Source organism: Ambystoma mexicanum, chromosome 5q (genome assembly GCF_040938575.1).
Source record: "Ambystoma mexicanum isolate Mex_15411 chromosome 5q, UKY_AmexF1_1, whole genome shotgun sequence".
NCBI classification, from domain to species: Eukaryota; Metazoa; Chordata; class Amphibia; order Caudata; family Ambystomatidae; genus Ambystoma; species Ambystoma mexicanum.
The window spans coordinates 374,644,418-374,666,896 of NC_090933.1; positions in this window are offsets into that span (position 1 = coordinate 374,644,418).

Sequence of the window (22,479 nt, forward strand, 5' to 3'; positions counted from 1 at the left end):
AGAGAAATCACTTTTTAACATTAAAAAGTAATTAAATATAGCATACTTTCGGATTAGAAATGGCTTGTCAAGGATACACGTGGTGCCTAATGGGTTTTGAGTTAAAAGGTGATATCTTTGAATCATCTTTGTAATCTAAACAATCACAGGGCCCAGTCTGTCAACCCAGATCTAGTCCAGCCTGGAATTATATGAAATCAGTGCCTCTGGAAGTTGTCGAAAATATATTAGACAGAGTGTTTAATCTACTGCAAATACAATGCTTTGACAGTTGCTTACCTACCTACTATAATAGGCATTATCTTCTGAGCACAAGCTTGATGTAAAGATAAGAGATTCTAATAAGATCTCAATGTATACCATTCCATTTTAGGGGGATTGATCTCTCTTTCATTTAGCCAAAGATCATCTGAAATCCACAGATTAGCATTAACAGCTTTTAATAACTGTATGGGGAAAAGGTGAGCTGGCTGAAGGTTCACACAAAACACCAGGATCTGATATGCCACAATAGACTGAGAGAAACAACTTATCACAGTTTAAAAATCAGATATAGAGACGTGGGTAAACTGTCTTTTAGGGATTCAAATTGGTTCTAATTAGCCCCGACAATCGTAAACTATACTAGCAATAAGAAAAAGGAATAACATAATGGTCATACCAGTCAACCTCAATGGCAACGTACTATTTATTGACATTTTCTTTGGCTATCAAAGTTGCAAATAAAACCAAAAACACAAACACTATTCTCTGACTGTGAACATGAGTACCGGGGTCAGACCTGCACACAGTTAAAAAAGTATGTGTCAGTTGACCTTTCAAAAGATTACTAATACTCTGGGTTAAACTAGGAGGTCACTATGAAACCTGTGGACACAATTATAACTTGGGAACTGTGGACTGCAGGGGCTATGCGAATAAACACCCACTCACCACCAAGATAAAGTTGGCAAGAGTTCTGAAATGTCTGGCTCTACAGATTAATTGGACTACAACCCCCATGACCCCCATTCAACTATGCTGGTTCAGGCTTTTGGAAGTTGTAGTCCAAAATATTTGGTACGCAGAAGCTTGTACAGGCATCTCACAAAACTCCCATACCGCAATCCAGTATTGTTGATAATAAGGCAAGATGGGAGTCGGATACTGAGACAAGAGCAAAACCTCAAAACATAGTGACCGATGGATTGCACATTAAAAGGCACACTACTGCGTAGCCAGGACCTCACCCTGCAAAATAAATGGCTTCCTACTCCCCTAATAAACTGCTATGGAGTAAAGAGCATAAGGCACACCTATTTTTCTGACAACAATATTCAGTGGTGGGCCCAGTTGCAAATTAAGGGCCTCTCTTATCACAAACAAAGTCCCTGAATTGGCAGCTGCATCTGTACAATCCTGGGATACTGGACATTGGCAGGCATTATTATTCTGCAAAATAAACAGACGGTTAAGACAGTTCTGTGCTGGGGCAAAACACTTATTAGCATCTGTATGAAGATACTAGATATTGCATTGTACTGCAACTAAAAATGTTATACAGAGTGTAGGATGGCAAGATGGCCTGGCATGTCATTTTCAACCGGTAATATAATAAAGATCTGTGTTAAAGATAAATATCTGCATTATTTCTGCATATCCTCTTTACTGTACATGTGTCCCGAGTAAAAGTGTAACCCCATCCAGCACACACGTGATCACAGAGGAGGTTGTACCACTTTTCACAACAGTGAGCTATTCCAGTGATGTGTGTGAGGGAATATGACAAAACATTGAGATGTTCAATAGCAAAAAGGCAACATGTGCATTTTTAAAATGTAAGGCTACCCTGAAACCTAGTAGCATTGCTGTAAATGAGCCTTAGGTCTTGGAACCACATCATGCATGCCATTATTGTAATGGATGTAGAAGACTCTCCCCACAAAATAAATGCTGTCAATAGATGTGCCAGTTACTCATGTGTCGTCCCATAAGCCCCCATGCTGTACACCGCTGTCCATCCCCCTCACATGTGTTCACAGCACTGTGCATTTGCAATGTGTTGGGAGCATTTTCTGGATCCATATCACATCACAAGTTGCCATGCAGAAAACCTCCTCATCAGCTTGTTCTCTTAATAATCAGGATTAATTGGCCTTTCAAACTAGTTAGGCAGAAATTGTCCAATGGAAAGGTGTGAATTCGTTCTTTGCAACTGACCACAATCTAAAGGGCACTAGACCTCCATGTAATACTGAGCATTTTTTAAGTGGTCAACTCATACCACTATATAAGCTGTGCATCCCCATCAATATTAGGATAGGAGCCAAGATAGACATCACAGCACAGCCCAGAAACAATGCGGACACTGACCCATCATGAACAGGATGGGATCTGGCTTGATTTTATGAAAGACAAGTAGGGGGACAATGTAGAAGATTGAGCACATCTGTCCGTTATAATAGTACACCAATATAAAACGTTGGTGGCCACTTCTGCCTCTATGTCAGTGCTTCCCTGTAATGTAACACTAAGGGACTTGTGGCAGGGTTGCCAGTATGCCACCTGTAAATCTGGTGGGATACCGGCAACCTTGCCTTACAGTCTCCGCTGCCCAATATCCCAGTATTCCCGGGTTATTACTGGCGGTGGAGTGACGGTAAGTTCCCATTCCCACAGGGTCCCACAGGACTGCATGGGATGGGGTCTACTGAATCACTGGCACTGTTATTAATGGATTAATGGCGACGGTGATTCAGGCATTTATTTGCAGCCAGGGGCCTGACCTCCAGCAGCGAGATACGTGGTCCTCACCGGCAAACTATGTGCTGATTCAGTAAAACTGCTGTAGCTGGAATCACCAGCTTTTTTACTGGATCGGCACACTTGTTATGAGGGCATAACACTTATTGTATAAACGTTCATTTTTTCTTAACAATAGAACAGACTTCAATTAGTAAGTCACTTGCCAGGTGTATTTAGGTAGAAAAACTAAATTAATAAAATAATAACTCATCACTCGTCATCTTTTTATTAGACCTATTTTTAAAAAAAGGCATTGGAAAAGGAGATATTTCAACTCCGATCCCTGGCTTCTGCCTTTTTGAAGGCAAGTGTTCAAACGACTACACTACCAATATCATGACGATGAAGACCACTGAATATGTCACTTGACATCACAATGAGTTTTGCACCATCTTCGTTAATCACAAACACAAAAGCAGCCTGGGATTGCATTTCTCTGTCAAATGAATTATGAGACATGTAGCCTTAAATACGTCAAATTGAAGAAACTATAAAAATCAATTCAAATAGTAGCACATCTAAATGAAGTAGCATGTACTATCTACTCGGCCAACATCCTTGTGCATGGGATCAGGGCTCTGCATCTTGTCCCACTCCATGAAGAGAGTGAAAAAGTGCTGTTAGTTACTCTTTAGGCCTACTGGTGATCGGGAGGAAATACATACATTTCTTTCACTCCACTTTTCAACATAAACGTCTTGTATGATGGCAGAAAGGTGCACCTGTAGCGGCTGACAATACAAATGCAAATGGCAATACTGTAGACTGTGCTACTATTTCTGATCCCAAAAAATCCTGATAGTTGCATAAGCCAATTCCAAGTTGTGCTCTGATCAATGGCGACTAGGAAGTCTTGGGAAAAGAGCCTTCCTCAATGGCCAGGGCTGCCATGTGGGCTGTTGGCCAAATTATGGAGTGAATTCATAGAATTCAGCGCAGAAGTAGGTCACGCTTTTGGCGCAGAGAGGGAGCATGTGCCAGGCGCAGCACAAAACAGCATTTTGGCGCACTGAGTATTAATGGATTTCCCGAGCCATTTGCAGCCGTGGCGCAGCGAAAATCCAGCAGCGCCAGTAACGCCCCCAAGAATGCACCTTGTTCCAAAAAAAGCCATAGAAATCCCCAAAACAGCGCAAAGGGCAGTGCTAACCCCGGACCAGTATACAGTCCCCCTACACCATAATCGCATGAAAAACAGCGCATACCCCGCTTGTGCCAGCCAAAAGGTGTGAAAATCTACCCGCGCACCTCCTTCAATACGCGTAGCCCGCTGACGCCAACCAAAAAGCACCCCTTGAAAACGTGTACCACGCTGGCGCTAGCAAAATCACGGGAAACTCTACCCACGCAACCCCTTGAATATTCGTACCCCGCTCACGCAAACGAAATTGTGTGAAAAGGGCCTACCGTAACCCCACAAATATGCATACCCCACTAGCGCCAGCCAAATCGCATGAAAACTACTTGCGCACCCCCTTGAATATGCTTACCACACTCGTGCCAGCCAAAATGCGTGAAAATCTACTGGCGCACCCGCTTCAATACGCGAACTGCGCTCACGCCATCCAAATGGTGTGAAAAAAGCCAACCGTAACCCCTTCAATATGTGTATCCCGCTCGCGCCAGCCAAAACACATGAAAACTCCTCGCTCACCCCATTGAATATGCGTACCCCGCTCACGCAAGCCAGGTCGTGTGAAAAGGGCCTACCGTAACCCTGCAAAAAAGCGTAACCCGCTCGTGCCAGCCAAATCGCATTAAAAATCCTAGCGCACCCCTTTGAATATGCATACCCCGCTCACGCCAACCAAAACGCATGAAAATCTACCCACGCACCCCCTTGAATACACGTACCTCACTTGCGCAAACAAAATCACGTGAAAAGCACCTTGTGTGCTGGCAGCACCCGCAAACAAACCCTGCAGGCAGCCCACACCACAAGGGCCCCTCATCACCCATGACCATGGCCACAGGCAGCCCACACCACAGGGGCCCCCCATCACCCGTGACCATGGGCGCAGGCAGCCCCCACCACAAGGGCCTCCCCCATCACCCGCAAACACACCCTGCAGGCAGCCCACACCACAAGGGCTCCCCATCACCCGTGACCATGGCCGCAGGCAGCCCATATCACAAGGGCCCCCATCACCCGCAAACACACCCTGCAGGCAGCCCACACCACAAGGGCCCCCCATCAACCGTGACCATGGCCGCAGGCAGCCCACACCACAAGGGCCTCCCCCATCACCCGCGAACACACCCTGCAGGCAGCCCACAGCACAAGGGCCCCCCATCACCCATGACCATGGTCGCAGGCAGCCCACACCACAAGGGCCCCTCATCACACGTGACCATGGCCACAGGCAGCCAACACCACAAGGACCCCCCTCATCACCTGTGACCATGGCCACAGGCAGCCCACACCACAAGGGCCTCCCCCATCACCTGCGAACACACCATGCAGGCAGCCCACACCACAAGGGCCTTCCCTATCACCCGTGAACACACCCTACAGGCAGCCCACATCACAAGGTTCCCCCATCACCCGTGACCATGGCTGCAGGCAGCGCACATGGCACCATATACTGCATGCAAGCCCCGACTCATGTCCCCCACCAGTGACGGCAACCTGCAGGCAGGCGCTGACTCATGGCCGCCACCCTACCAGTGACGGCAACCTGCAGGCAGGCCCCGACTCATGTCACCCCCCAAACACATTGTCACAACATAGAATCATGTAGCAAATGTCCACCGCAATGCCACCCCACGCTTCCCCACCTACCAGTGCAACTCCACACCCATCCATTGGCCCCACCTCACAGTACTGACCCCATGGCATGGCATTCACCAAAGCACACATGCATGCACCCATATGCATGTCCAAGATAGCCACACAGCAGTGACACATGCCTGAGCCAATGGGGATTGACACATGCACCAAACAATTGTGAGCAGACAACACTCAGATTGGACTAAATGAAAATGTATTAAAAAAAGAAAATACACCAAATAAAAATAAAAAATGAGAATGAAAATGAAATGAACGTGAACTAATTGAAATGCAAAATCCAAATGAACATGAAAATCCAAAAAAGAGACAATCCTGAAACTGGTACTTGTCCAAAGTAATGTTGCAGTTCCAAAGGAAAAACAATAATAAACCATTACTCCATGGGAAAATAAAAGCCAAACAATTCACCAAAGTCCAACTATGTACAAGAGAGGATAAAGGGTCTATGATCACAAAAGCCACAATGATCCTAAAAAGCACCCTATAAAAAACAACTATACACAAAAAGTTAAGCAATGTCCATGGACTCCAAAGAAAAAAGAAAAAGAAAGGAAACCTAACACTAAAGAACTATTTACAATGGCAGCGGGCTAGTCCTACGGCTCACCGTTGTTACCAAGAGTTTTTGCCAGGGCATCATCGAACTCTGTGTCTATAGCCCGGAGGCGGGACTGTGCTCTATCCTTGAGGGCTCGCAGAGACGCCGCCATGTTCTCCACCAACTCCCTGCGAGTCTCCTTGAGTGACTCTGCATGTGAAAAAACAGAGCGTTAGCGTGAAATTCGAGGAAAGGTCCTTAGTCCTTAAGCGTGTAAGGGACATGACTTGCACAAGCATTGCCTTCGGCATAGGTTAAAGGTCTGCTTTTGGTAGAGACCGGCACGTGTGTTTCTTCTACTTGTGGGTTCACACACGACATCTTCACAATGCATAGAGTTTGTACTTCTTGTTGGCGGGGGAGTTGCCTACGCGTGTGTTTTTCTTTTCCATGCAAGGCAGACGGTGAGTCGCACACGCTTATTCTTCCCACTGTGGTTACCCCTGTGTGTTGCGTACCCCTTTTTTGAGGTCAGAGTAGCCTGCGTGTTCCATGCATATGCTTTTTTTGTTTCCCTGGCTGCCACGGCCTACTGCAGGAGGTTTATTGCACGCACATGGGCTACCGGGGGTTGCGTGAATGTTTGTTTTGTTTTTTTGGGGTGCCTGAGCATTGCATGACCCTTTTTTTTCCACCAGGGGTCACAGACAGCCTTGCAGGAGCACAGGGGTGTGTCTACCATCACGTACCCTGCCCCCCTTCACCCCAATTGCCCAGGACGATTGTTGTGTGCACCTGCCGTTGGCAATAGTTCATCTATGCCATGGTTGGGAGGCCACCGAAAGGTAAGGGTGGCAAAGCTGGGCGACCTCCCAGGGCTCGGCATGGTGGGGCACGTGGCCAGGGTGGCCAAGGAGTCCAGGGAGTTCAGGGAGTCCAGGGAGGCTAAGGTGGAAGCAGAGGAGGACGTTGCCAGGCTGTTCCACAGGGGCAGGATGTCCAGCCACATGCTGGGACGGCTCAGGGAGATGCTGCTGCTGCAGTCATTCTTGGCGCACATCTGACCCCACAGCCAATGTCATCTGCTGGCATGGGCCACCAGGTAGTGGAAGCTGCAGGTGCAGCTGCGGCAACCACCACCCATGGTGGTGGTCAGCCAGCGCAGGCTGCCTTGTCACAGGAGGACTCCCAGCCAGATTTTCAGGTCAGGAAGGCTAAGCCAAGTGTGCCTAAGGTAGCTGTGACCAAGGCACATGTATCTTTGGCAGTGGTGACATCTGCTGCCCCGAGCAGCCAGGTGGTGGGAGCTGCAGGAGCAGATGCAGCCAACACCACCCGGGCAGTGAGTCTGCCAGCGAGGACTGTGTTGGTCACAGCCCTTGGCACTGAGGCAGTTGTGCCGCTGGGTCCTGGCAACAGCAATTACTCAATCCAGGCCTTCCGTCCTCATGCCATTGACTACTCCCATTGGACAGTCCACCATCGCCACTGCCCCTACTGACTAGAGCGGCATTAGCCACTCAGGGTCCGCACAACCGGTCAAGAGGAGGAAGTATGTTTCTGCGCAAGAGGCTGGGACCCCAGACATGTGTGCGGACTCTGGCACAGCATGGAAGAAGCCTTTCAATAAAGAGGAACTGGACTTCCTTGTGGACCACGTGTCGACACACAACCGTGATATACTGGTGGGCTCAGGTTGCCATACTACACCTGCCCAGTGTCAGGTGCACTGGCAGTGCATTGCGGAAAGTGTAAGTGCCATGGGATTTGAGAGGTGCACAGCTCATGATTGCTACAAGCGTTGGACTGACCTCCGACGCTGTGCAAAATAAAAGTGAGCCTCTAATTATACCTTGACTCTGGTGACTGGCAGTGGGCCACCACCAGAGGAGGATTAACTCATTCCGCACAAGGAAATCACTGCAGAGTTCATCGATCAGGTACTAATCCAGGGAGTGGGAGGGATGCCGGATTATGATGCAACATCCGGTGAGTGTTGATGCGTGTGTGTCCAGTCCATGTGTGTTTTGCTTGTGTGAAATGTTGTGATTGTCTGCCATTTCTGGCTCTATATTCATGAGTGCCATGTGTGACACATGCAATGCTTGACTGATGCGTGCTTGTTGTGATGCAGTCTGCATGCAGGCCATGTTCTGCACATGGGGGCAGGCCACATCACCACACATGCACCCTACTTACATGCAAGTCACTCAGCAGCCTCTCCTGTCCATGTTCAAGCTCGCTGACATGTTTGCAAATAGCCTGTGGTGTTGTTCCACCCAACACTTGGCTTATGTCGTCACATGACTGACGGCTATGTGAGGTCACCCTGCAAGCTGCTCCTCCTAACGGGAATGCTTCCTTGCCACTCCACCACCCTGCAGCTCACTGTCTCCATGGTACTGGTGATTTCCGTGTTGGACTACTGCAATGGCCTGTTCCCCTTTCCTGTGTACATGCACACTTCCCTGTGCAACCCTGCAAACCTCTACTGTGGGGTACATCCTTTGTCCTTGATGCATGGTGTCTCGCTTAGACCGTGCAGATGGCACATGCTCAGAGTGGACATGAGTGTTCATTCATGGACCATTGCATTCCCTGCAAGACCCTATGGGTCTGTGGCAGGCTACTCATTGTACTACATCTCCAATATTTTATCCGTCTCATGGTATTTGGTCATCCATATCATGCTCACTCAGCGTCACTTCCTCATCATGCACATGTTTAGGGTGTCCTTATCTGTGTCGAGCACAGGCCTCCCTCTGTTACAGCCACCCTGCCTTTAAGCAACTGGTGTTGTGGCCTCTTCGTATATAGATGAATTTATGATGGTTCCTCATGACACCTGCCAACACTGTCAGCAACTTCACAGTACTCTGGTCAGCTATTCAGAGCCATGCACTGCCTCCCTGCCATTCCACAGGGAGGAGGGGTTCACTGCATCCCTACAACCCAGTACCAACACTTTGCACATGATGACTGCACTTTCCCTTACAGTGCCGTCATGTCAGATTGACATCACTACATTTTTGGTTCTGTTGATAGTTGAGGACGTACACATGTGCTGCACTGCACCCACGCACTTCTGAGCGATGTTTCACCCTACAACATGCCTATTCACTTGTGTAATGCAAAAGTGACCTTGCATGTATGTATCCATGTGCCTCCCTTCACTGTATTTCAATGCACTTGCGTTGTTGCATCCTGTGACACGTGTACTTTTTCAAATATTTATATTCTTGTAGTGCATGTTGATATGTATTTTAAATGTGTCATGGACAGTTCTATTTGACTTACTGCTGTGGCTATTTGGGAATTGTGCCATGGCTATGCTACGTGCCATCTCTCTGTTGTCATCTGTAATTTTCGGCTGTGTGTGATGCAGGTGATATGCAACATGCAGTAATGTGTGGATTTCACATTTGACACGCATCCATGCCTGCTTTCAGGGTCCCCTTCCATTTCATTGCCACTGCATGCATACCAGAGTTTGTGTTGTATGTGACATGGCTGCCTCATGTGTTGGCTGTCAATATTGTGTTGTATATGCGTGTGGTATGTGCTGCTGACATGTGTGCTCATGTGTTTTTTTTTAAGTTTGTTACAGATAATGAGGCACCGGAAGCAGAGGAGGAGGATTTAGGTCAACAACCATGCACCAGTGGTGGTCGTGGGGTGGTAGGCCGTGAACATCCATCGATGCTCCAGCCCATTCTGTCCAGGCCTGCCTCTGGGTATGGTTCTGAGGATCTCTTTAACTCTGAGGTTGAATCGGATGCTCATCAATCCATGCCGTCGATGGTGGGTGATTCTGCAGTCGACTCTGTTCTGTCCGCCATAACTGCAGTGGGACTTGAGCCCTCAAGGGGCCAATCAGTGTTGGAATGTCTGCTTGTGGTGGTTACGGGTGCAGAGTCATGCTCTACACCAGTTGCTCCTGTTCCTGGGGCAGCAGATCGAATGAGGAATGCAATCCTTCAGCCACAGGCAGTGCCAGCACAGAAAGGACCACGTCTCCTTGGGCCCAATAGGTGTGGTGTGCAGCAACGCGGTGGCCGTGCGCCACCTGGGAACACTGGGTGGGAGAATGCCATGTATGCCATTGCACAGCAACAGGGGGGAGCGATTGAGATGTTGGCTCAAGGCATGGAATGTTTGGCCGATTCCATTCTCCCACTTGAAAGGCAGGTGGAGCTCCAGCAGCAGGCAACGCAATCCATGTGCTGCTCACTCAGGCTGGGCACAGTGGCGTCCAACAGGGCCCGCCGGGCTGAACTGGTGGCTCTACGCTCAGCTATTGCTGCTGAGGCACAGGCCCACAGGGAAGCCCTCAGGGAAGATAACACCTCCCTCAGAACTACTCTGGCTACACTCATTATGAGCCAGGGGACACGGCAGAGCAGAGGATGGAGCAGCTGGAACACACCATCTCGGCTGAACTCCATGCAAGCCGGGAGGAGATCCGTCTGTCACGTGAGTCCTCGCTGGCAGAGCACTGTGTTACATGTGAGTCCTTGCAGAAGGAACTCTGTGCTACACGTGAGGTGCTGCATGGGGACCTCCGTGCCATATTCCTGCAGAAGCAGGCTCACCAGGCCTGCATGCTTGCTGCCGTGGAGGGGCTTGATGGGGCTATGCATGGTCAGGCACCTGAGCCATGCGCACCTCCTGATGTACAACCAGGGGGTGAAAACGACCACAAATCTCTCACTCAGGTCGGGCTGTGAAGATCATGAGCCCATGTTCGATTGTTTTTTGTCCCCACATCAATGCATGTGGGTGTTGAGGTGCACCCTGCATCTCCCTCCTCCTGGGTGTCCCCCCAATCCCACTGCCCCCGGTTCGACTATGGCCATTTATTTATTTTTTTATGTTTTTGTCTCTTGTGCATTCATGTCATAGTGTGGTGGTTTTTGGCATCCGAAGGCATACACTGTGTGTTCCGCCTGGGCCCATACAGGCTTGTCTCGTGTTTGTGACTTGGGGTCAGGACACATATGCCGCTCCTGCTTCCCCTTTCCATGGGCTTGCAAGGATGGCACTGTGTGACAGTAACTTACACAGAGGCGTTTGGCTTCCGTCATATCTGTGGTCAGTCTGAAGTCCACCATGAGTATACACCCCTAATGGGGAATTCTTGATGGTTTCTCCATTGCATGGTTGGACTGTATTTTGGTGAGTATATTGTTGACTGTGCATGATTTCATTTTGCTTATTCATGTATTGACTTGACTGTATACATTGTTAATGCACTTCATGCTGTATGGGGTCCCATGCCCCCTTTGGCTGTCGAAGCCACTATTGATGGAAGGGGGGATGTGTGGTGGCAATGTCATATTGTGGCACTTGTGCTATGGTGATTTGTCACTACATGACATTGTCACTGTTGAGTCCTGTGTTCATGATATGTTATGTTGGTAAATTGATAGTCCTGTGTGGGTTTTGCTTGTGATGTGTCACGGGATCGGCAATATGTTTCCGTTGCAGATGTGTCCATGACATAGTACTTCACATGGAAAATGTATGCAACACTGAAGGTTCATGCATTTCCCATGTTCACGTGCATTGAATAGCACTGTACACACACCCCTACAACACACATGACACAACCCCACCCCCAACCCCGACACCACCCCAGCATCCCCACGCACACACTACTTGCCTTCTGAGACATGCTGTGTCCCTGCTGCACACGTTCACTTTGACTTTCGTGATCGTGAACTGGCGTCACAGGCTCAATTTTTTTCCTTTTTTGTTATACAGCTGCAGGGGATTCCAAGCTGCAAACGCCACTCACTGTACTGTGTTGTGTAGTAAACAGAGTGTTGCGGGGTACAACCCCACAGCAACCACATTTTCTTTTCTTTTTTGGAATCCCCTGAAAAGCATGCCACCAAAGGTTTGAGGTTTTGGTGTTCACACCTTTGGTGGCATGCATTTACATCCTTTTCATATAGATTGGATATTTTTGCTCACTCTTTTCTTCAGAGTCTGTGTCTGAGGGGATTGTCTGTGGCCTGTTTCTATTTGTAACGGTGCACTTTGTGACAGTAGCTTCATGTGTGTTGATATTTTTATTTAAGTTTTCACATTGCATGCCATGGCATGGTGTGTGGGGTGGGTGACTTGGGGTTTAGGGAGGTTTATGTGACATACCAGCATTTGAATGTGCTATTTTGCATGAGAGGGGTGGAATCTGTAGCTTGCATGTGTGCCTTTCGGTCACACAGGATTGTGTTTTTTTGAGTGGCTAGGGATGCACAAAATGCTGCGATTCCAAGGACACATTCTCAGGGTGTTAAGGTTGTCACAGTTGACTGTCCTTTTGTCATCATCGATTGTCATCTGGAATGTGCCAGGCCTGTGTGCACTCCGCAGGGGGGGGTGTTTAGGTGAAAAATGTAGCCACAAGCTGGGTACGGTCTGCCTCGCCACATGCCCTTTTTTTTCCTCCCATGCGCAGTGGTAATGCAGGTGGTTGGGGATGTGGGGGCACCACCATGTCCACCGTTATGCCCCGCTGGGTTGCAACGTTGTGCAGGACACATGCTGCCACAATTATCCTGCACACTACTGGGGTTGCATATAGTAGCTGCCCACCAGAGCGGTCAAGGGAGCGGAAACATGACTTGAGCATTCTGAATGTGTGCTCCCTTATGCCCCAGGTTGCAATATGGGCTGTGTTGTATCTTACCTGGGGTGGTGTGGTGGGGTTCCGTATTGGTGTCATCATGTAGGTGCTCAGAGGGTAGGCACTGTCCCCTGGGGAGGTGATAATGGTTGTCATTAGTTGGGTTTGTGTATTTGTCTGTGTGTGACATGCATGCATGTGCACAGGCATTTGTACTCACCAATGAACCATGGTTTGCCATGCCTCCCAGCTTCCAGGTCCCGGTGTAGCACTTGCATTCTGAATATGAAACTGTCATGGGTGGACCCGGGATAGTTTGCATAGACAGAGGTGATGATTCCCTTGGCATCACATACAACCTGCACGTTCATGGACTGCCAGTGATTGCGGTTGCCTGAGGACTCAGGGGCATGCAGCATGATTGTCAATACCTGTGTAGGCAGCATGATTGCGTGGCCTGTGAGATACCCCCAACTATGGCAGTTGTCCGCTGAAATGACCCAGTGGCCAAAAAATGCAGAACCTTGAGTACCTTTTCCAAGGGGCTCAGTGCTTGGGAGCACAAGGTGGGTAATGTGAGGTCATCCTTCCACTCAGTGACCAGGTCTAGGATGATATGAGGTGGAAACCTATACCTGCCATAGACCTGATCATCAGGCATCCCAAAAAGGCTGGTCCTGGGTAAGAAAATGCAGGGCCTGGCTAGCCTCCTCCTGCGGTGTCCCATGATCACTGCTGTGAGAAATGGGACATTCATTGTAGCTGTATATGCTTGTTTGTTGCTTGTGTGCACTTTTATGCTTCGCGGGGGCGCGTCCGCCTGCTTTGGCATGTCGGACGTGTTTTCGGCTTTGCGCATCTTTTGGCGTGCGCGGGTTTGCCCTGTTCAATTCCATGAATATGTGTTGTTAGTGCACGTGTGGGTGTTGCATGGATTTCGCTGCTGAACTTCCCCCATTATGCCCACATTTTCGCTGTTGTTCCCCATTCCGCGTGTTCCGTTCCCTTTTAGGTGTGTGCGCTGGACGTTGTTTGCCTTCACTGGGCAACTCGCGCACAGCTTTCGGGATGTCGCAGTGACATGTGCGCCACGGGCAGATTCGACACAGGTCCCAGGTAAGCCAGGCGCAGTGCCTTCCATGAATCGGGAAACGGGCATACGCGTGCAGTTTTTCACACTTGCGCCACACATTTCGGTGCACAATAATTCCATGAATCGCCCCGTAAAGGTTGAAAGAACTGATTTGAATTATGAACTGGTTTCTTGAGAGCCATCGGGAAACATGGCCCTAGCATAGGATATGGAAATAGAAGGCCCAGTTCCTGATTGTCTCAGATGAGTCCTAAATCACACTCCAGATGCTAATAAAGCTATCCTATAAGCTCATGCGTTATTGCCACATGAATTATTTGCACAGTGGAAATTAGCAGATCGCAAAAAAAATATGTGTGCTAATAAAACCTGAGGATAAGTACATGCTGACACACTACAACGGCAAACAAGAAGGCTTACAGCAACATGCAGGTAGCAGCATCAAACTAAATAAGCGTACATCAAATAATGCGTATGAGTCAGAATAAGGTGGAAGAACAGTGATAGACAAGACAGAGAATAAAAAGCCATTCGAAATGCATGCCATGAGGGTATAATCTATCAAGATCACGTTTTATAACATGGCAGCCCAAACAGATACTACTAATACCTCACCTGCTCATGGACACAATCAACGCCATGGAGGCAAATGTCCTGGAGAACATAGAAGCACAAATTAACATATGATATAATATTGATAACGCACTTAATACCCATAGGTTTCTAAGCGCAGACCCGGGTATCGAATCTGTGTTGCTCCATGTCGTCTGGCTTCCAAGGCGAGTACGTTGCCCCTGACTTATCCTCCCAAGACAACAACATCCGCTTAATTGACATATGCATGAAAACAACACCTACCTTAGAAAGGAACAGACCATAAACATAGTGAGAGAGGTGAGAGGAATATTGCATGCCATGACATTCTTCACGAATATGGTTACTGCTCTTGTCTGCACACACAAACCAACGTTTTGCATGGAGTGATTGCTCTGCAAACGAAAATGCAGAATGTGATCAATTTCTAGATGATGTATGATGTACACATGTACACCTAAAACGGTTCCCTATCCATGGGTGCACGCACTCCTTACCATGCAACTAAAAATGTACTTTGAGACCACAGAATTATCCCAGACACTGTGGCCACTGCATGACAATAACCCTTGCCTTCATAAATGCATCTGGCTGCACACGTTATGAGCCTAATTTGCTAAATATTTAGCGCAGTGCAAAGTCACATTGCGCGTAAAAGTACACTTTGTGCCATGCAACTAATTCCGGGTTCATAGATCGGACTTTGTGTGGGTCCTTTGTACTTCGAGCAGTGCTGGAGCACTTTGTACGAAAGAGAGCGCAAAGCGTGGGAAGTGCCAGCAGAAAGTACCAAATAGGGTGCATAACATGCAAAATCCCCATTCCATGCCGAAAAAGAGGAAGAACGTGGGTGTGGGGAGGGACACACCATACAAACAACGAACACTCCCTATCAAGCACTAAGGAAACCCTATTCAGAGAAGGTATCGCGCAATTGCCTCGAGTCCAAAGGAGACCACACATCTTGCGATCTTACCTCTACCTGATACCCGTCACATAGTACAAAGCGCAATGAAAGCTCAACTATAAAAACGCAATGCAACTATATTGAACATCGGACTTCCACAATGGCTGTCCCTGCTTTACTAGCAGTGATCCTACTATATGGAAGAAAGAGGAGGAGGATCAGGAAGAGGGCCAGAATCTTCCATCCACAAACCACATTGTTTGGGATGCCAGACGGGGAGGTGTATGGAAGATATGAAGTCCTTCCCCATGTAATCCTAGACCTGGTCAGGGAGTGGGAGAATAACCCGGCATCACCCACCATGTGCTCGCACACACTGATATCCCTGGTGAAAGTACTATCAGCCTTAGACTTCCTAGAAACAGGGTCATTCCACCACACCACGGCCATTGTCAGGGGCATATCACAGCCCACAAAATCCAGGTGCCTCTACCAGCCATTGTGCTGCATCCTAGCATGTGAGCATAGACACATATACATGCACGCACACTGCAGGCAAGGGAGATAGTGTGCTGGACAACGTACACAATGACTCACTTTCCACGGGTCCTGGAAGCCACCGACTGCACACATGTAGTGCTCCAGCCCCCACATCCCGCAAGAGAGTGAGCACATCTATTGCACCTGGAAACATTGGCATTCTATTCATGTGCAAGTGATATGTGATGCCAAGGGACCTCTGATGCATTTTGGATATGTGAGATGTCTAGTACCCATTCGAAGCATGAGAGAGTTAATTGGTTTGTCACAAAATGAGGAAGGATAGATGCTGCATGCATAGTATCCAGGGATGCTACTGACATGTATATTTTGATAAACATTATCCAAATAGAGATCTTGTATCAGCCGATATGGTGCTCATAAGAGAGTATACTTAAAAAGGTTTATCATGACTACTGCCAAATGTATTAGAGCCAGACTATGTCATTACACATGTGTAATAAATAAAGGTTAGATGTCTTGTGTCCACTCAGGTTTGTGATGCATATTGAGAGAATTGAATGGCTCGATAGATCCAAACTGGTCTCTAAAATGTTATGCTAAGTAGAACAGAATGTGAACTGTATTGAATTCAGGAATTTGTTAAATATAAAGAAAAGTAGGATTAATTGTACCCATTGTCAATGTAATAGAATGGCAATTCAAATAAAGGGATTTCCAGGGAGTTCTTGTCCAGTGCAATGCTAGACAAATTATAGATCTAATTAGACATTTTTATATCAATTTCTATTGATACATTGGGTATTCTTTCATAATGTATCATTTGCCAGGTATCAGGACTATCTGTCCTTAATAGAAATAATTTATTTATGAAGTCAGAGTGATTTTCAAAAGAAACAATTTCTTTTTGAAGTAATAGGCCTCCCCTCAACCCCATGACGTGTGCGTGTGTGTGTATTGTGAAAGGTTGTACACTTAAATGTGTAGGTGGCTGCCTGTGTGAGTGTATGGTGAAAGGGTGCACACAAATGCATGGGTGGCTGGGTGTGCCTGTGTGTATGTATTTGTGTGGGGGCATCTAACTTCTTTACGCCTTTTAATTAGACTATTCTAGTGCAGCTTCAATGTTTCAAGCACTCTCTCCTTTAAGTATGAAAGCATCCACTTATGAACTGCCCTGTGAATGAACAGTCTCCTGTTCGCTTTCTACCCTTCCAATCACTTCCTTCGCATGAAAGTACTAAACCCAAATCACAATTTAAATTGCCTAAAAAATTTGGCATTTGAATGCACATACTAACAGTGAAAAGCTTTACGTTAGTAATTGCTGGGCCCTTGTTAACAGCAAAACCCAGGCGCTGTTAGCCCAACATTTCTGGGGTTGAGGGTTCCAGCCCAGTCAACTCAATACTGTTAAGCCCCTACTTGTGTTTAATGACTTAATTACTTATTGGTAATCGCCATTACTCCTAGCCCTATTCTTCCTCGTCCCTGTACTTGTGTATGAGGCAGTACTTGTGTATGAGGCACTATGCCTCAAACAAAAGTACTGGGATGAGGTAGAGGTACATGAAGGTAATGCCTGACTTAGCTACCTGTATCTTCATTACTCCTAATCTGACTCTTCCTCATCCCAGTACTTACCTAAGAGGCGAGGAGTCTCAAACGTAAACTCAGGGACAAGGTAGAGGGGCGTGAAGATAATTCTGGGCCAACAAGCTGATTTTGGAGGTTGGGGTAGGAGTGGGAGGGAGAGGGGATGTGTGGGTGGTGGGATTGTGCGATAAATCATAATGGTTGTCCATGTCCAGGCTTAGCAGGCATGATATGTGGTATTAGTGGCTAGAGAGGCATTTTGGTGCAGCCAGTCTAGTTATTCCTCAGTTTGGTATGACTTTTTTTTAACTGCACATTTCTGATAAAGCAGTCCTGCTAAGTTTAATTACCAGGCTAGACTGGCATTTGGGTACTGCCAGTCTAGCCATTTCTTACTGCAGCATTGTATATTTGTTTGGGCTTCAGTGATAAAATTATATGATATAAGTCTATTATAACATGCCTGTACACAAGCATTTCTAGGCGCGACAAGCAAGGGAGGGAAGATAGAGGGAGCACAAGACAAATGATCTTACTAGGCCTTGTGTCATTCAGATTGTGCAAGTGTGAGAATGAGAAATGCAAGGGCAAGGGGAGGAGGGAAGTAGAAGGATGAAGGGAGGGGAAAACCGGGCAGTAATGCTCTGATTAAGTGCAGCCAGGGCAGTGCGGCTCTGGGTAGTGCAAGGAGAACAAGGGACTGTAGGGTTAAATTACAGCCCCTAAGTGTGTGGTAGGCCGGAGGCAGTGCAAGGGTGACTGATCAAGAAAGAGCCTGGACTCAGTGAGACTTTGAGGGTAGCCAAGCAACCAGTCGGTACAACAGACAGGTAGGTCAGGTAGGTCAGCAGGGGAGGGAGAGAGCGAAAGCAGAGGAGAAGAGGAAAGTGGTAAGCTGCTTCCGGAACATCAGGTGGTCTATTTAAGTTTGAGAGGGGCAAGGAGGCCATTCCGGAGAGAGGCATCTGCAGAGGAGAAAGTTCTACCCTCTAATCTCTGCTTGGAGAAGCGTCTAGCCCTTATAGAGTTGGAGGTAGCTGGAGGAAGGGCTCGAGAAAGAAGGTATTTTGGAAGAGAGCATTAGATGTCGTGTGGGCTGAACCCCAGAAAGCCTTGCGGACAATGCAAACTTGATTCTTGCAACCATCGCGAGCCAGTGGAGAGATTTCGGGGCTGGAGAGATTTGATCCCTGGGCTTGTGGTGAAGGATAAGTCTTGCAGTCCTGTTCTGGTTTAGTTGCAGAGGGCGGAGAGTAGAGGAAGGCAGCTTGAGAAAGTGGCTGTTGCAGTAGTCCAGCCTAGAGAGAAGCAGGGCTCTGGAGACAGTGAGCTTCTGGGGGAAAGTGAGAAAGGGAAGAGTCCCTTTGAGGAGGAGCAGCTCGTAGATATTGGGACTTCTTGGCGATGTCCGAGTTGTGAGGAGAGAAAGAGAGAGTGGAGTCGAAGATGACACAAAGGTTTTTTGCCTCGCAGGAAGGAGAAGGAAGAGGGCCCAAGGTGTGCGGCAGGTGTCCCATTGAGAAGGATCCCATCTTAATGGCATTAAGGTAGAGATCATTAGAGGTTCACAAATCCTGAATCACGGATAGACAGTCAGGAATGAGCAAGAGATGAGAGGAGCCCGAAGGAAAGCTGAGCGCCAGCTGCATAACACCAGAAAGTTAGATGAGAAGGTAGAGATCAGGTGGGCCAATGGGGCCAAGTAGAGGTTGAAAAGCCAGGGTGAGAGAATAGAGCACTCGGGAATGCCGCAGGTAGAGAGGTGGTGGAGAGAAAGGGACAAAGTTGGACCTGGGAGGGGCAGTCCAAGAGGAAGGAAGTCAGTCACTCCAGGGCCTGATCCGTTATGCCCAGGTTTTCACATAGTCGATTGATCAGGATGGCGTGGTTGACTGTGTCGAAATTAGAGGAAAGATCAAGGAGGATTAAGACAGAAGGAATGCTGGAATCGAGGTTACAGTGCAGATCTTCACGGGTGTTAAGGAGAGCACTTTCCGTGCCTCTGGCAGCTCTGAAGCGAGACTGATGGTGTTGGAGACATCCAACTGATTCAATGTGGACAGTAAGCTGGGAGATGGCCAGCTTTTTTCCAAGAGTTTGCCCAGGAAAGGGGTGATGGAGATTGGGCGATAGTTTGCCGGACAGGTAGGAGTAGCAGATGGCTTCTTGAGGACTGGGTGCACAAGGGAGTGCTTAAGGGGAGAGGGGAATGTTCCAGTGCTGAAAGAATGATTACAGAAATCGGCCAAGGCTGCAGCGAGGGTGTCAATATGGTCCTTGATGGTTCTGGAGGAGCAGGGGAGCACCTGTTTGGAGAACACTTTCATGGATCGTACTTGTCCAGAAACCTTGTCAGGTGTTGTCAGAGAGAAAGAGGAAAAAGGAAGAGGAGAGATAGAGATGGACAAAGGGGGGCCGAGAGAGGAAGAGGAAGAGGAGATAGTGGATAGGATGTCCTGAGTTTTAGCAGAGAAGTGAGAGGCCAGAGCCATACAGAGGACCTGTGAGGGAACAGGAGAGGTGGAGTCTGCTACAGGATTGACCAGTAACGTGCAGATTTTAAAGAGTTTGGCCGTGTTGATAGAGGCCTGCGAGAGACCCGGGCTTCAATGTGTGCTCTCTTCTTGATGAGTGTTATTGCTTCGACTCGCATTTTTGTGCAACCAGTCTAGGTATGTCCAAATGTGGCCTGGCACACTTTACTGTAATGTTATTACATGTCTACACTGGTCTAGATGGTGCAGCCATTGGGACATGTTTTCAATGTGGCATGGCATTTTTAATAGCAAAGCATTAATGTTCCTGTGCACTTTTGGTGACTTGAATATATTGGATTGGTGTTACCCTACAAAAGAATTGCAAACACTCTGGCATTTTAGCCAATTTTTCTCAGAAAGTGTGCTCTATATTGCATTAACACACATATGTACATCTTTCTCCTAGTACAGTGTGCAGCATACCCTTTCAGCAGCACGTTCATGTATTTTGTGCAAGCGTGATAATCTAGGCCGGCCAGAGTGTATCACGACCCGTGATTTGTTGCTGAGTTGGGGGGAGGGGCCCCCTCAGTATGGCTTGCAGCGGGGCCCCCACAATTTGTGTTATGCCACTGCAAATAGAGCAGGTTTATTGTGCAAAAAACAGCTGTGCTCCAATAAGGCTCTTATATACAATGCATAGAGACTTAAAAGCAACATGCTTTATGACAGGTAACCACAGTAGTAATGTGATTTCGAATTGCCATCAAAATCAGAAAATGAACTGTTACATTTTTGAATGTCTGTGACATAATGTAAGGTAAGGCAGACGTCTCAGATTTGTGTCATTGGCATAGTCCATTCTAGACTGCACTAAAGCAGCAATGTCCTTGGTTTTACGATTCTGAATAAGAACCGAAAACAGGTTCTTATTTATTAACATTAATTAGAGATGGAAGACGTATGCTTTAACTGTTTGAGTCACTTGGGTGACCGAGCATGGAGCAGATGGAAATATGAAGGTTTTTTTAACAAAGCGGTTGGGTTGGGATAATATCTGAGTGGGTAACAATAATACCATTCCTGGTGATATTGTATTATTGCCAGGTGACAGTATAAATGAAGAAAGGGCCTTACCTGGGTTTCAGTCCATCGCCAAGCGCAGCAGCTCATCTGGAAGGACATTATCGCTGTTCACACCCCAAGGACTTTCTCTCGTGTGCTAATGATGCATTTATTTGTTTTTAAAAATGAACACAGCATGCATTGTGTATGTCCAATTTCCTTTAAAGAACTAAGAAATAAAATATCCGGTGCCAGAATGAGGAACTATACTAAAGTCTATTTTCTACTTAGAGCACCTACTGACGTCGCTGGGAAGTAGAATAGGACACAGAGTTGAGTGAGGGATTGTGGGGAGGGTAGTTTTGCTGTGGGGAATGTGGGGACTCCTCACTCTGTTCTACACTCACATTGCAGGGTAGGGCCCGGCTGCTACATGATGTCCTTCCCAAGGGTGGCAAAGGTAGGATCTATGAAGACAGAAAAACTTCAGTCTCTGTGAAACACTCACCCAGAAGCTCCACCTACCAGGGTGGAGAGAGGAGGTCACATTCCCACAGAGTACCCATTCCAATGAACATGAAGAGACTGAGAGGAAGAGCAAGTACAGACTAGTGTCATATGTAGATACACAATCTAAGATGGCACTGAAACTCGGGGATACATTTAAACAATGCTAAAACATTTTAGTGCTATTTAGTGGATAGCCATCCTGATCCAATCCAAACCCAGGGCTAGAAGCATGCTAGGAAACATAACTATAGGCGATGAAGGAGGGTGAATCAAGTCTCTTCCTGTACTATAAAGTGGGTGTGAGAAGCCTAGTAAGTTGGAGAACCTCGGAGGAGACAGTTGTTGCATTCAGTCGACCTTGGTTCAATGGAAGACCACTTGAGACCAAACCAGGGAGGAAATCAACCTTGACAATCCTGATCCCATGACACAAAGTGACCCAGGGAAGATATCCTTTTGGATCATGCAGACTTGCTGGTCTAACTGGCTGGTAAAAGTTGCAACACGTCAAGCTAAGGAACGTTAGCTGTGGACCTGGCAGGAAGCTGTAAGCCAGAGACAGAAAACCATCACCTAGTGAGAACTGTAGGGTTAGTCACCATATATTCCAAGAGGAAATCCAGGCAGAGGATTATGGTGAATCCTGCGGATCCCTCACCAAAACCCTACCTAAAGTCTCCTTTCAGGTGGCCAGGAGAGGGCAGACACTTCCTGATCCCAATCCTGGGGGTGGTGTACTGTGGAAAGTAGTGGGGAGATTCGATGGGATGAGACATGGTATTTTTCCTATGAGAGGGAAACTCTTATGGCCATTCCAGAAGAGGTTATGGCTTGTCGTCGTCCTAATAGTTTTCAACCTACAGTTAAAACTAAGCTAGTGAAGCCTAAGGTTGAAACATCTCAATCTCTTATATGAGGAGAACAAGTCTTTTTTCTCCTTAACTTAAATGTCCTCCTCAATACCAAGTTTACACTACTAGGAGTATAAGTGT